Below are 15,694 nucleotides of genomic sequence, written 5' to 3'. Positions count from 1 at the left end.
AGAGAGAGAGAGAGAGAGAGAGAGAGAGAGAGAGAGAGAGAGAGAGAGAGAGAGAGAGAGTCTACTATGCTTTAAAAATCAAGGAAACTCCAGATTAAGAAGCAGGATATTAATAATATAGAAATGCCTGCATGCCTGCAATAATCCTCCTAATCATCTCACCGTTGCAAAGAACTCTTAGGTAGCTTGTCTTCTTACTGAACTTCATGTAAACATAGTTATATAATGTGTGACCTTTTTGTATCTTCTTGCATTTTCTTAACATTCTGCTTGAGCACTGCATTGCATTCATGGCAGTTTCCATTTCTTTGCATTGAATGAAGTGCTCTAACATTCAATTCTACAACGATATATCTGTTACTGATAGACATTGAATTATGTGTAGTTTCAGCTATTATGAAGAACAAGGCTGTTACTGTATTTGTACGTGTCTTTGGTTAAACAGTTGTAGACTTGTTCTGCAAAATAGTTCTTTAGACTGATGGTATAGACTTCTACTCCCAGTGTCTATGTGTGAAGGGTCATTTTCTTCCCCTACCCTCCTGATGTTGGCATTTTCAGTCTTTATTATTATAATTCTGGTGAGAGAATTAAAGCATCTCCCTGTGATTTCATGTTATCTTCCCCTGAGGAATTTGATCATATTTTTTTAAACGCATTGAGTGTTCCCGCCCGCGGAAACACTCTGGTCTAGGTCCGTCCTGAAGGGCGTGAATATCCTAAAAAGGAATACGCTGCGAAAGGAAATTGAAGCCTAGGCAATGTCACACTGATCAAGGCTCCAAGTTTAATAACAGGACTCTGTTTAAGTAACATGAAAAATTCCCAGCCTGCCTTAAGTCTTTTGAAGTTGCTGGCGGTGGTCCGATCGTAGGCGGGTCCAAGGGATCGTAGGTGGGTCCAAAGGATCGTAGGCAGGTCTGAGGATCGAGGCAGGGATGAGTGCCTATTGACATAGGCGGTCCAAGGACGCTGCATTCTGGGAGATCTGGGGAGGTCCTCTTGGTAGCAACTCTCTGGTATGCCTATGCGCCTATAGGGGCTGGTGTTTTGAGGGAGAGTGATTAGTGGAGGTGGGAGACCCCAACAATGCATAACTGTTTTCATTGTCATTTCTGTTGTACACATATTTGTCTATTTCCCAGTGGTCTCATTAATTTACAGTTTCATGTGCAGCACAGATATACCTCATCATTGTTTTGATCTGGACTGTTGCTCTAAATCTGATTTTCTAAAGGCTTCTCTACTGCCCTGTAGCAACTGTTGAGAGTTTCTGAAACCTTGAAGAGGTGGAGAATGGGAGGCTGAGATTAGGCCACTGGGGTCTAACCTCCTAACTGGGTACTGGGACACTGGCCCCTTCCTCTTTCTCTATACTTCCCAGCCACCATGAAGCCTTATCTATCATGTGCCTTGGCTATGATGTTCTAACCCCCAAACAGTCCCAAATTGATGTGGGTAATCATGGACCAAAAATCTCTGAAACTCTGAGACAAACCAAATCTCTCCCCCCTTTAAAACTGTTTATCTCAGGCATTTAGAGATTTTATGATGATGCAAAGCTGACCTGTACAGTTGTGATTTATTGTATATTGCAAAGGTCTTTGACTGAATTTCTCCATTCCCTACATGCATGTGTCTTTTCACAGTACATGGAACAGAAAGAGAATTTTCTCTATCCTACTTTGTAATTTTTATTAATTATTTGAAAATTTCATATGATTTAATTTGATTATATTTACTCTCCTTCCAGCTCTTTTCAGATCCACTTGTTTCCCTGTCCATGCAACTTTGTGTCTTAATTTTAAAGTGATCTCCTGCGTATGATTTCTCCTGCCCATATATTCTTGGGTGTATATTCATCCACTGGAATGTAGTCAACCTACAAGGTGCTAGACTCTTAAAGAAAATGCACTCTACCTCTCCCAGTAGCTCTGAATTACCAATAGCTACTCAGGTAGGAGTGAGACTTCATGCCTAGCTCCCTACTCTGTTGGGAACAAAATAAAAAAGTGTTCACAGTATGATTGCATATCATATATAATATTATATAAAGAGAGAGAGAGAGAGAGAGAGAGAGAGAGAGAGAGAGAGAGAGAGAGAGAGAGAGATATCATTCCATAAGTTCTGTGATTCTAGAGAATGCTGACTAATACACAGTCCATCACCGAGGGAAGTCAAATGTGAAAGCAGGACCTGGAATGAAGGCCATAGAGGGTGCTGCTTCTTAGTTTGCTCCCTCAGGCTTGCCATGTTACCCTTCTCTATAGCACTGCCCACTGTGCGATGGTCCCTCCTACATCGATGTGAAATTAAGAACGTATATCGTAGACAAGGCTGCAGACCAGTCTTATCCGGACTGTTCCTTTTCTTTGACCCAGGTGGCTCTAGGTTAGTGTCATCATTTTTATTCTAAAGTTTTAAAATCAAGATATCATTACAGTATTTCCCCCTTTCTCTTTCTTCTCTCCAGCTCTCTAGTGATATATATCACAGTATATATAAAGCACGACTATATATGTGTGTTGTGTAATCCTAAATTTATACAAACAATATACTTGTTCTATGCAATACAACTTTTTATCATAAATGACCTTTTTATTTTACAAAATCTTTTATTTCTGTTAAGATGATCTGTTATTGTCTTCCTATGAGGCTAAGTGGTAATAACTCAATTTTCATTTAGACAATGGTGATATTTTTTTGGTAAGACTTTCTAGAGACTTACTGATTGTATTTGACTTCTCTAACAATCTTTTTCTGTCTTATGACATTTTTCTATTGTATGATGGTTTTATATTTCCTTAATTTATACTTATATTTGTGTTATTTCCTCCTTTCTAATTTTTGGATTTAATTGTTCAAGAGCTCAAAAGTGGGAGGATTTTTCTAAATATTTGTCTCTCAGTTCTCAGCATTCTCTATCACCACTCCCCTTTCCTCAGCTAGGAACTTCCTGGTCAAAAACAAACCAACCAACCAACCAACCAACCAACCAACCAACCAACCAACCAACTAAGCAACCAAACAAACACATTATCAACCAACCAACTAACCAACTAACCAACCAAACAAACACATTATCAACCAACCAACTAACCAAACAAACAAATAACCAAATGACCAACCAACGAACCAACCAACCAACCAGCCAAATAAACAAACAAAAAACGAGCCAACGAACCAATCAAACAAACAAACCTGTTTTGCTTATGTGCTTGTTTTTCTCTGGAACAGGATACTCTTAGTTCTTGTACTCGGGCCTTAGCTTTATGGGGTCCCTTGCTACAATATAAAGGCTTCTTTTAAAACATTTGGTGAGGCTGTTTGGTTTTCATTTTCATTTGGTCTCTGTTGCTTCTGATAAATAAATACCTTGACCAAAACCAACTCAGTAGGAATGGCTTCATTTCGGTTTGCAGGCTGTAGTTCATCATGAGGGAAGTCAGGGCAGGAACTCAGGGAGGAATCTAGAGGCAGGAGTTGAAGCAGCGACCATGGAGGAATGCTGTTAACTGGCTATCTCCCCTTGGCTTGTTCAAACTGTTTTCTTATACAACAGGACACTTGCCATGATGAGCTTAGCCCTCCCACCTCAATCATCAATCAAGAAGTTCACAGTCTTGTTTATAAGCCAATGTGATGGAGGTATTTTCTCAACCAAAGTTCCTCTTTTCAGATAACTCTAGCTTTGGCCAAGTGGACAATCACATCAACCTGGACTGTTTTTATGTTAGGATTACCTTTAACTTTAAACTATCTTTTTTCAATGTCTTGATATTTACTAAAAGCTCTTCAGGGCTGAAGAGACAGTTCAGTGGTTAAGCTCTTGCCATTCAATAATGAAGCATGAGGACCAGAGGTTGCATCCCCAGACCCAGAATCCCAAGTAAATCCCCAGTAGGAGTGGAGCCTGCCTTTTATTCCATTCAGAGAAGGCCAAGACGGGATACACAGAGCAAGCTAGCTAAGGAGATTTACTATGCAATCAAGCTCTGTGTTTGAGTGAGAGACCCTGCTTTATTTTCCAAGATGGAAGAGTAATGATAATTCCTAACATCAACTGCAGGCATCCACAGTCATCAGCACTCACAAGTGCATACACCCACTGTGATGCTTTAAGTAAGAATGGTCCCTGTAGGATCATACACTTGAATACTTGGTCATTAGGGAATGACACTACTTGACAGAGGTATAGCCTTGTTGGAGGAAGTGTGCTACTGGGTGTGGGCTTTGGGGTTTCAGAATCCCAAGCTAAACCGAATAGCACTCTCTCTTTCTGATATCTGTGGATCTGGATGTAGGACTTTCAGCTCCTTCTCTGGCCCCATGTCTGCCTGTGTGTAGCAATGCTGATAATGGACTAAACCTCTGAAATTGTAAGCAATGTTTTCCCATACAAGATTTAACATAGTCATGGTGGCTCTTCACAGCAATAGAACATTTGTGAAGATATCCACACTTGTGCCCCCACCCCAAAACAAAACCCTATTTGACCTATTTTTCTATACTTTACAACATTTGGTGAGGTACTTTATTCTATTTAGTTCATTCCTTTGTATAACTTATATTACCCTAATTCACCTCTGATGATGGTTGTAACAACTGGATCATTCTGTGATGCCAGGGTGCTTGTCTGTATTGTCACTAATGATGACATATTTATGTTCAATCTCCCCTGAATGTTCCAGGCCAATATCTGTCTTATCGCCCCATTTCCCAGACTCTTCCTGAGACCAACTATCACAAGTCGGGTTCTCTGGAAACCGTCACTCAGAGGAAGTCTGAGGTACACTGGATTAGGATTTGGCTTATTTTTTTTGTAGAGAGGGAAGAAATCAGCTGTTGGTGAAAGGGAAGATTTGGGATATGATCCAGTCGTATTAAAGCCTCAGGCATAACTGAGGGCACCCTGGAAGGTAATTGATCTCAGTCAGCATCAGCCTATGCTCATCCAAAATTTTCAAGTTTTTCAGCCATCTCCTCAGTGAGATGGGGCCTTTCCTGGTAAGAGCATGCCCTTGAGGTCAGTCCTCAGCAATATTTTGTAGATAAGGCAAGAGCCTGATTGATTGCCTTGAAAGATAAAGGCAACAAGACATTTTATGAGTTTTTTTTTTTTTTTTTTTTTTTTTTTGAATTTTTTTTTTTTTTTTTTACAGATTTATTTATTTTATGTACTCAAGGTTGCTCTCTTTAGACACACCAGAAGAGGGCATCAGATCCCACTACAGAATGGGTGTGAGCCACCATGTGGTTGCTGGGAATTGAACTCAGGACCTCTGGAAGAGCAGTCAGTGAATGCTCTTAACCACAGAGCCATCTCTCCAACCCATGAGACATTTCTTAAAGTAGAGGAACAAAGAGTGGAGGCAGGTCACTTAATTTAATGGCAAACTGGGATGATTTTTTTTTTTTTTTTTTTATAGACGCCATCGAATTCTGGTTTGTGTCTGTTCTGAGGTGCATTTCTCCAGGGGGGTCTCAGCTGGAGACTCGGGAGTCGCTGTATTCCTCAGGTCCTGGGACAGGCCTGAGTTCAGTTACTTTTGTTCTCAGCACAACATTGTTGCTATAATTTCTCCTTATCTTTGTGTTAAATGCCATAAGGAGCCTTCCTCCCAGCTCCCAGCTATCAGCTAACAGGCTCCCTTCTTTTTTTTTTTTTTTTTTTTTTTTTTTTCAAGACAGGGTTTCTCTCTATAGCCCTGGCTGTCCTGGTACTCACTTTGTAGACCAGGCTGGCCTTGAACTCAGAAATCCGCCTGCCTCCCAAGTGCTGGGATTAAAGGCATGCGCCACCACCGCCCAGCTAACAGGCTCCCTTCTTGCTACACAGCCACCCATTATCAACCACTTATTCCTAGAGGGTTGGGGAACTCAGACATCTTCTGGGTCTCTGTGGTCCCATATCCAGACTCTCAGTTATAGCAGTATGGCGAGCGCTGGAATGTTCTATGAGGGGGAAGTATGTGTGGAATGTGGATTTTTTTTTTCTTGTTCATTTTTGAGATGGTATTTTTAACTCCATCTCTCCCTTTTCTCTCCACTCTTCAAACCCTCCCCCACGCACTCATCCCTGCTCTCCTCCAGCATCATGGCCTCCCGTCAGAAGATGAACCTCTGCTCTGCAGCCACATCTGTCTGTGATTTTGGCTGCTCGTGACCTAATGATTTCCTCAGCTCTCAGCGGCTTTCAAACAGAAGTTTCTCAAATGTTACCCACCTTTTCTGTTTGTTTTTGATGGAGATGCTGTGGCAAGAAGTAGAAATCTATCTCATTTCATTGAATAGGACACATTGTTTTAATAGAGATCCCCTGTTAATTCCTGATCCCAGACTCCAACACACACACACACACACACACACACACACACACACACTGATGGAAAGATGAGCAAGTAGATTTAGAAGGGTCCTCATGACTTCCTTGTTTCCTCTACATTTGTTCGTGGTTGATTGGGTAAAAACACTTAAGTGTGTTTATTGGTGGTCTTTTTGAAAATATCATAATTGACGTGGATTCAAAAATACATATGGAGAGTCTCCAAGTCAGACTCCTTGAGTTTTCTAATAATCAGAGTTCATACTATTGGTCAATAGTTGCAGGTTTTGAAAGTCAAAAATCACACACACACACACACACACACACACACACACACACACACACACACACCAGAATACATTCTTCATTAAGTCACCCTGAGAAGTCACTGGGAATATCAGTTCAACGCCATCAGGAAGTGTTGTAGCACTTCTAATCTGTGAAAAGATTGATGACTTTGGGTGAAATGGTGAAACAGTTATAATTAGAGCCATGTGCTCGCTAGAGTAGTATTTTCTTAAGTAATCAGAGTCCCAGAATTTTTGTAGGTTTTTAGTTGCAGTTATTTTTTATGTAACTTTTTTTCTAGATGTTTTTCTGAAATGTCATTTTTTGATAAAATACTTTCCTAGAGTTAAAAATAACTTTTGCCTCATTCTTGTTGGAACAATAGGCTCATCTCACGTATATTTATAATTCTGATGCTCTAGGAGAAGCCACTAATACCTATGATCTTCATGTGTTTGTAAGAATATAATTTCTAGCATACCTATATACCTACTGAAAAGGGTTTATGTGGTAGTAATATATTGTATATCAAGTACAAAAGCATTTATTATAGAGTACAATCATATAAGACAACTTTACAGTGCAGTCTTTCTTTCATGTTTATTTCACTGAGTAAACTAAATGCCTGTTGTACCCTGAATATTACTCTAGGGTCTCTGAAAATTATGATCAGTGAGCATAGTAGCAATTCATGCCCATGCAATATGCTTCTATTAAAAATGATTTATTTATTTTCATTTCATGTGCATTGGTGTTCTGCCTGCAAGTATGTCTGTGTGAGGGTGTCAGACCCCAGGAACGGGAGTTACAGACAGTTGTGAGCTCCCAGGTGGGTGCTGAAAATTGAACCCAGGTCCTCTAGGAAGAACAGCCAGATCTCGTAAGTGCTGGGCCATCTCTCCAGCCTAGCAGTGCTGCACTTAACCGTAGGTGATTTTTCAGCATTTTTAGTCGTTACACCTGAGTAGAAATGAAGTTGTATCACTAACTGAATCCGTTATCGAGACCGGACATTCTGATAAACGTCCCTCAATAAACAAAGCACTGTCCCTCTTTTAGAACGTTGTGTGGCTCAAAATGTCTGTGATATTGAGTTTAAGAAACCCTGACAGAGGTTTAAGTTTTAAACAGTTCTTCTTCAAGTCCGTCATCCTCACAATCACAATCATCATCATGACCACCACTACCGCCTCCACCACCATCACCATCACCACCACCATCTGCACTACCCCCACTACTTCTGCCACCACCACCGCCACCTCCACTACAACCTCCATTACCACCATCATCTCCACCACCACAACATCATCATCAACAACCATCTTCATCACTGCCACCCCCACCACCACCACCTCCTCCACCACCACCTCCACCACCACCACCACCACCATCTCCATCACCACCACCATCTCCACCACCACCACCAGATCATATTTCATGACTTTTGAGGGATATTGAACATAGACTATAACAAATACATGTGAAAAGAAAGAGAGGAACACCCATGACACATGTAAATGCTGCCATGCAGAAACCTCAGAGACGTAGGATAAATGACAGGAGTGTCACATGGAGCCAATTGCATGGATGAGGAATAATGATTTTACTGGAAAGGGGTTCTTCTTGACAAAGAGGAAGGAAACAGGTGTTCTTGTGCAGGCAACAGACACTGTGAACTCAGGCTCACGCTAGGTTTCTGCTTAACCTCAGGCATGAACATGAGTAGAAGCCGATTCTTGCCTTAGTCTCATTTCCTTGCTTGTGAAGTAACCGGCCCATGGAACCAGTATTTTCCCTTTATGTTTGGAGCCTCGGTCTTTTGACCAGAGCGCTTTCACAGCCGTCAGCTCCTTTCTCCTCAAGTAAGTCCCCGAGGTATTTTCATCTTCATTTTATAAATTAAGAAACTGAGGGCGAGATAGATTATTCCGGGGTTATTTTAAATCCCAGCCCCTGCACCCCCAACCCCCCTGTTTCAGCTTCCCCCAAAAAGCACGTCCCACCATCTTGGGAGTCAATTAGTAATCCTTGAATGCTACCTTCCACTACAGCCCCGTTCTCACAAGAACTCTTAAATGTCTCTCCAGACTATATTGAGCCAAAGCCTACAACCTGTAAAAACTGCCTTTCCCAATGCATGGTTCTGGGAAGTCGATTCATCTCCTCTTAGCTGCCCTTAAATCAGTCATAATTCCTGGGACAATTTGTTCTCATACATGGCTCACGGTTGTCTTACCCTCTCTGTTGCCGGGCCCTGCAAAGTAAATAACGCGCTGGAGTGATAATGCTGTGGGAACTGTTCTTGAGAGCTTTAAAAATAAACATTTGTGCGTGTTTCCATAGCCGGGTTGTGAGAACTCAGGGGGGCTAAGGGTCAAGGCCCATCAATCATGCTGAGTGTTCCAACTAATCCTCTACTTTACCTTGGTTGTAATCATAAATGGAAAGCAGTTTTTAAGTGGTATTTCTGTGAGTCTAAAGAGATCCCCTGCCATGAGAGAGCTTCGGCTGTTTGTTCTTCCGTCTCCCTCCTTTTTCCTAGTGTCGTGTTTGCTTTGTCCAGCTCTCGTTGCTGATAGCAACCACTCCATCATATTGGACTCCCTAATTGTAGTTGCTGGACCTTGGTGAAACACCCACTCTCCATTTCTATTGAATCGCAGGTTCATTTCAGAGAGATTATGCCGCACTCTTTCTTTGAGATTCTTAGAATCATTGTTTTGACAGTGATTGTAGGCGGTGCTGTGAAACGATTAAAAGCTGACCAGGCCCTTTTTTGTTACAATGGCCAGCTTTAGATAAAATGACGTTTTTCCCAGAACCTCAGATTTTCTTATGTTTATAACTTTAAATCACTTAAAGTTTTAAATTACCTAAGCGTTCTTTCTATAGAGAGATGGTACCTCTTGGAAGAGCCTTGACTTAGCATCAGTGGCTTACATGACTTTGCTTCCTAACTGTTGGGGCTTGGAGAATGTCAAGTCCATTCAAACATCTTTCTCTCCAACATCATGACACAAATCATCAGACTTTGGACAGTAGATCCACTTTGCCACCCTAGGTGATGTATTTCAGACGACTTTGGAAGCCATGATGCATTTCGCACATACAAATGTTTCAGACACACTCTTTGTACCATGAACTTTATTACAGTTGGGAGAGGAATGAAAACATGCCTATTTCTCATGACTTCCCAGGCCAGTGAAGAGATAAATATTTAAGCATAGACTCAGACCTTATACAAGAAGTTGGTTTCAAATGGCATATCAGAGGGAGACATGGGTTAGAACAGGTTGATGTGGGACAGACGTTACTCAGAGAAAGACATGGTCAAAGGAGTAGCTCACTGAACTTGGCTGGGGCCTGGTGATAGAGTCTTTGCCTGCTACCCATGAGACCCGGGACTGCAAAACAGGACAGAAAAGAAGCAAATGATTACGTCAGTTGTTGCACCAGGCAGCTGGCACTGTTTTAAATGGGAAAGTGTTACATAGTACACAGCTCACTAGCCTGGGTGTGAGCCGGGCGCTCCTTTCCTACAGTCTGTGAAACTGAGGGGATCTGAAACAGCCCTGAAGAGACAGGAGACCCCCGAGAAAGGAAGTAGGCAGTGCTACTTCATCTTGTGTGGGAGGCCTCTGTCCCCGATGCTTCTCCGGCTGTAGCATTCTGCCTACCGGTAGAGTCTAGAACACCTTTCTGATGTGATCCACTTCCCAGCCCTCTGGCTACGTGCTAGACTCCTTCCTTTGCCTCTGCTGATACCATAAGTGTCCATATTCCACAGGATTGCATTTTTCAGCCTTCTTTTCTCAAGGCTTTTATATTGATCCTCAGAATTCTCATACATGCTTACAGATGCATGAGTACTGACTACAAAAGCCCCCCCCCTTTTTTTCCAATTTTCCTAAGTTTAGATCCGCATTCTCCATCCTTACTTCCGAGGAGTTTCCCTGTAATTGTTCCCAAGGCTCCACACCACAGTCTATTCCTTTACTCTCGAGTTACATTCTTCTCAGTTGTGAACTCTGCTCTTGACTCAAAGAGAAGGATCCCTCTTTCCCTCTGCTTAGTTTCTCCCTCCTCTGTTGTTTTCTCTTCATTTCTCTCACCTCTCCACATTGGGAAGCAGGCTTAGTCCTCAGACCTGTTCCCTTCTGGTTACCGAGTTCAGGCTCATGGCTTTAAACGCTGCTCAAAGTTCAAAGGTACCCAAGTTCAAAGGTGGGTCTCTACTACATTTTTATTCTGGATTCTAGACTTTTGTGCATATATATGCGTTTCCCCCTTTTTTTTGAAGTCAAAACATTTAATCAACTGTAGATGTGGGTTGGGAGAATTTGCTAAGGCGGGGCCTAAGGCAGGGTCTAACCTTGTCACACTTTGGTAATTAGCACAAAGATCATTTTTGTTTTGTGGTTCTCATTCTGCTGATGCTTTCTGCACTCCACAATTGCCAGAGGTTCTGGGCCCTTTAACTCCATGGGAGACATGTCCACTTCTCAGAGCCCCTCCATTCAGCCTTCTCACATCTCTATGTATGCTTTCCTAGGCATGCATGTGCATATATGGACAATACATACATACTTTATCTCTCACACACATATACATATACACATTCTCTTTCTAACAGTACACACACACACACACACACACACACAGAGAGAGAGAGAGAGAGAGAGAGAGAGAGAGAGAGAGAGACAGAGACAGAGACAGAGACAGAGACAGAGACCCAGAGACACACAGACTTACAAATGCTTCCTTCATTTTCTTCCCATTTGAATTCCAAGTCTGGTAAGATATGTACTAGCCAGCCTGATTGCCCTCTTCTCTCATCCCTGTTTTTCCCATCTTAGTAAATAATAACTTTAGTCTCGTAACTGCAGACTTTCACTTGGGTTATTCTTGAATCTCCTTTCTTTCCCCGACATGAACTTTAGCAAAGCTTAACTTCACACTAACTTCAGCAAAGTTTATGGGATTTTTCCTATCAAAATACACGTGCAAACCAACCAGCGATTGATCAGTATCTCCACAACTATTGCCTGAGCCACTTCATCCTGGTCCATTCTGAGCCACCCTTCTTGTCCTTTATGCCTTGCTGTCTTCTTGTCTCCTGGCATTCAGGTAAGAGTCAGAACGTAGATCAGACTGGCCTTGACTGACTGTAAGCATACACCACTTCAGCCAGCTTGAAAAAGTCTTCGTAAGAATTGATCCATGTCTACAACAACAAGAACAGCGTTACCTGTATTGTTTCTCTTCCTCACTTTTACCTCATGATCCAGGCACTTGGGAGGCCCATGGAAAGAGTTCAAGGCCAGCCTGATCTACTTAGAATCTCCATGCAGCAGCAAAAGGGGATCCTTGAAACCTTCATCTTCCCTTCCTGAAAACAAACAAACAAACAAACAAACAAACAAACAACTAAATTCTACCTATTTCATTCAGCATTAAGACCACCAGAGGAGACAAACCCAAGAGTCCTCCATCAGAAAGCTGTGTGACACAATCTGAGAAGTGACAGTCACATAGAGCTCAGTTTGGACAGTCTTCTGAGGCCCTGCCCTGCAGATGCCCTGTTCTTCCTCCTCAGATCCTGTCATTTCTCTTTCTTCTCACTTGAGACTTAAATTTTTGCACTCTAGGCTCCAGCTAGTCTGTTCCATTTGCCCATACTAGTGTATATGTATGTGTATGCATATGAGTATGTCTATGTATATTTATCTACACACACACACACACACACACACACACACAATCTACATCTACATATATTTCTCTGTACCTGCCAGCACCTGTCTGTAAGGCTGTAACATAGGGTATTCTAGGTGAAGGGAAGATGGGGGAAATACTACGCAAGTAACAGCAACTCCTGTTATTTTATCCGTGGGTCAGTTGTTCTGAAGCCAGCCATGCATGCTTAAAACCCCAGCACTGGGGGCCGGGGGGAGCTCATGGAGTAGTTTAAAGCCAGCTTTATTTACATAGAATGTCCTGTCACTAGAAAACCAAACCAAGCCAAACTAAACCAAGCCAAACAAACAGCAGCAGCCATAGAGAGAAACATCTAGATTAACTTTTCTGGTGAATTTGATCCTGCTCTTCATTGAAACTTATTTTCTGAAACTATCTCATCTCTGACAGCTTTTGGATCCATGGAGCGGTGAACCCGCACACATTGGACCAGGATGGTTCAATGAGAACCACAGTCTCATTCTGCCTTGATTGTGCACATACCCAGGCAGGAAAAGCATGGCTGATAAAACCCCTTTCCTGTGGAGCCTGGGGCTGCCAGTTCCCTCTGGGCTCCATCACTCTTGTGTATAGATGGTGCTTAGGCTTCTACTCCCTGCCAAGTACTGCTTTGCTTGAAGTAGTACAGTGCTTTCTGAAATGAAACGGGAGAAGAGCTCTCCTCACTCATGCCCGTTTGCCACACTCTGGACAAGAGGCTGACATCAGGAAGTCAGGACCGTAGGTTAGCCCCAGTGTTCCTTACCGTTGCACTCAGTGTCCGGGTCCCAAGGACATCTATCTTCTCCAGGCTCAGTGTTTTTCTCCAGTTCAGAAATCTTACTTGTGATTCAGATTCCAATAAAATATGAGAGCATTCAATGGCAGCGAAAACTCTTGACATGAACACAGTGCAATTCTAAGCCCATTTTGATGGACGGTCCAATTAGAACTCTTCAGTAAGGGTGTTGCTATTTATATCCTAAGTGATTCAGACCATCATCAATTTCAATGGTTTTTGTTTTTTGTTTTTTTTGTTTTGTTTTTGTTTTTGTTTTTTTTTTTTTGGTTTTTTTGGTTTTTTTGGTTTTTCGAGACAGAGTTTCTCTGTATAGCCCTGACTGTCCTGGAATTCACTTTGTAGACCAGGTTGGCCTCGAACTCAGAAATCCACCTGCCTCTGCCTCCCAAGTGCTGGGATTAAAGGCGTGCGCCACCACGCCCATCAATTTCGATTTTTAATCTAGCTTCACATCCCATCTGGTGGTTAAGTTACTTAGTCTTATGTGACACACCGTATGCCAGGCAGAAACTGTTCCTTTCTTCCCTTTCACATGGGAGGACTGGTGCCTGTCTGTGTGTCTGGGAGGACAGGTGCCGATCTGTGTGCCTGGGAGGACAGGTGCCTGTCTGTGTGTCTGGGAGGACAGGTGCCTGTCTGTGTGTCTGGGGAGGACAGGTTCCTGTCTGTGTATCTGGGGAGGACAGGTGCCTGTCTGTCTGTCTGGGAGGACAGGTTCCTGTCTGTATGTGTGTGTGGAGGACAGGTTCATTAAGATCAAGCAGTCCTTGGAGCTGGGCTACAGTGATCTCATGCTTTTTTGTCTGAATTCATTTCTATTTGCTCACTCCTATAGAATTTTATTTGGACTCAATATCTAGTAGAATTAATAATCTCTGAAACAACACAATATAGAAAAATATAAATTAGTGCCTTTAAAACAGTTCTCTAATTTATGAAAACTAAGTATCAATAGTTTCTTTTTTATTAACTTATCACAGTAATTTCGATTTAAGTATATGAAAATACTCATAAGTAGTTATCATGCTTAATGTGAGATGAATTGGGAATTAATATTTTGATATTTGTCTTCTTTGGTGGGTTTTTGTTTTTAAAGAACAGGTTTGTGGGTTTGGAGGCGTGGCTCAGAGGATTAGATGCCCACTGCTCTTCCATGGGACTTGAGTTCGGTTTCCAGCACCCGTACTGGGCAGCTCACATCTGGCTGTAGCTCCACCTCCAAGTTATCTAACACCCCTGGCCTCCACAGTTGCCTGCACTCAGGTATGCGCATCCATACACAGATCTCAGTACCATGTGAACATACCCCACACAGATCTCAGTACCGTGTGAACATACCCCACACAGATCTCAGTACCGTGTGAACATACCCCACACAGATACCTTCACGCATATGTACATGGCGAGCTTGTTGATCAACACTGCATTGACAGTGATGGGTTAACCTAAATTTTTATTTTTAAATTTACATATAATATGATACATCATTTTGTGAACTGTTACATAGGTTTCAACATTCCATATACTCTTCTTCTTCTTCTTCTTCTTCTTCCTCTTCTTCTTCTTCTTCCTCTTCTTCTTCTTCTTCTTCTTCTTCTTCTTCTTCTTCTTCTTCTTCTTCTTCTTCTTCTTCTTCTTCTCCTCCTCCTCCTCCTCCTCTTCCTCCTCCTCCTCCTTCTTCTTATTTATTTATGTGAGTACACTGTAGCTGTACAGATGGTTGTGAGCCTTCATGTTGTTGTTGGCAATTGAATTTTTAGGATCTCTGCTAGCTCCAGTCAACTCTGCTCGCTCAGTCCCTGCTTGTTCCAGCCCAAAGACTTATTTATTATTATACATAAGTACACTGTAGCTGACTTCAGACGCACCAGAAGAGGGCATCAGATCTCATTATGGGTGGTCGTGAACCTCCATGTGGTTGCTGGGATTTGAACTCAGGACCTACGGAAGAGCAGTCAGTTCTCTTACCCGCTGAGCCATCTCGCCAGCCCCTCCATATATTTTTCTACCCACTAACAATCAGATAGTTATAAAATGGTTCTCTCAAGACACGCCCAGCTATCTTCTATCTCTGCCCCCTCACCGTTGCACTCCTCACAACCCCTGGGAATCACCCTGCCAGGCCCTGTGCTTTTGCTCTTCTACTGTGTTACATAAATACAGACTCACGCCCTAGGCTACCTTGAGGCTGTCTTCTTTGTCACGGTAACATGGTAACTTCAGCATTCAACCATGCTACCCTACGTATCAATGATTTACACTTTTATAATACTTACTAATATTCCCCTGTGTGGATGGATTTCAATTCACTTATTCATTCACTTGTTGAAGGATATTTAGTATTTCCCCCTCTTGCCTGGGGTTCTTGTAGTTAAGGAAACAATTGCTTGTAGTTATGAAAACTGCTTATTTGTGTATATGTGATATGTGCATGTGTGTATGTGTGTGATGTATATGTTTCTATGCATGTGTGGTGTGTGTGTGTGTGTGTGTGTGTGTGTGTGTGTGTGTGTGAGAGAGAGAGAGAGAGAGAGAGAGAGAGA

The 15,694-nt window shown here is 42.2% G+C and overlaps 1 protein-coding gene across 3 annotated transcripts in view; it reads left to right on the top strand.

The window, feature by feature from the left end:
• Positions 1-15,694, top strand: part of Corin (corin, serine peptidase) — a 195,745-nt gene that overhangs the window by 80,327 nt on the left and 99,724 nt on the right. The window lies entirely within an intron of this gene.

This window comes from Mus pahari, chromosome 13 (genome assembly GCF_900095145.1).
Source record: "Mus pahari chromosome 13, PAHARI_EIJ_v1.1, whole genome shotgun sequence".
Lineage (NCBI taxonomy): Eukaryota > Metazoa > Chordata > Mammalia > Rodentia > Muridae > Mus > Mus pahari.
This window is presented reverse-complemented; position numbering and strand designations above follow the sequence as displayed.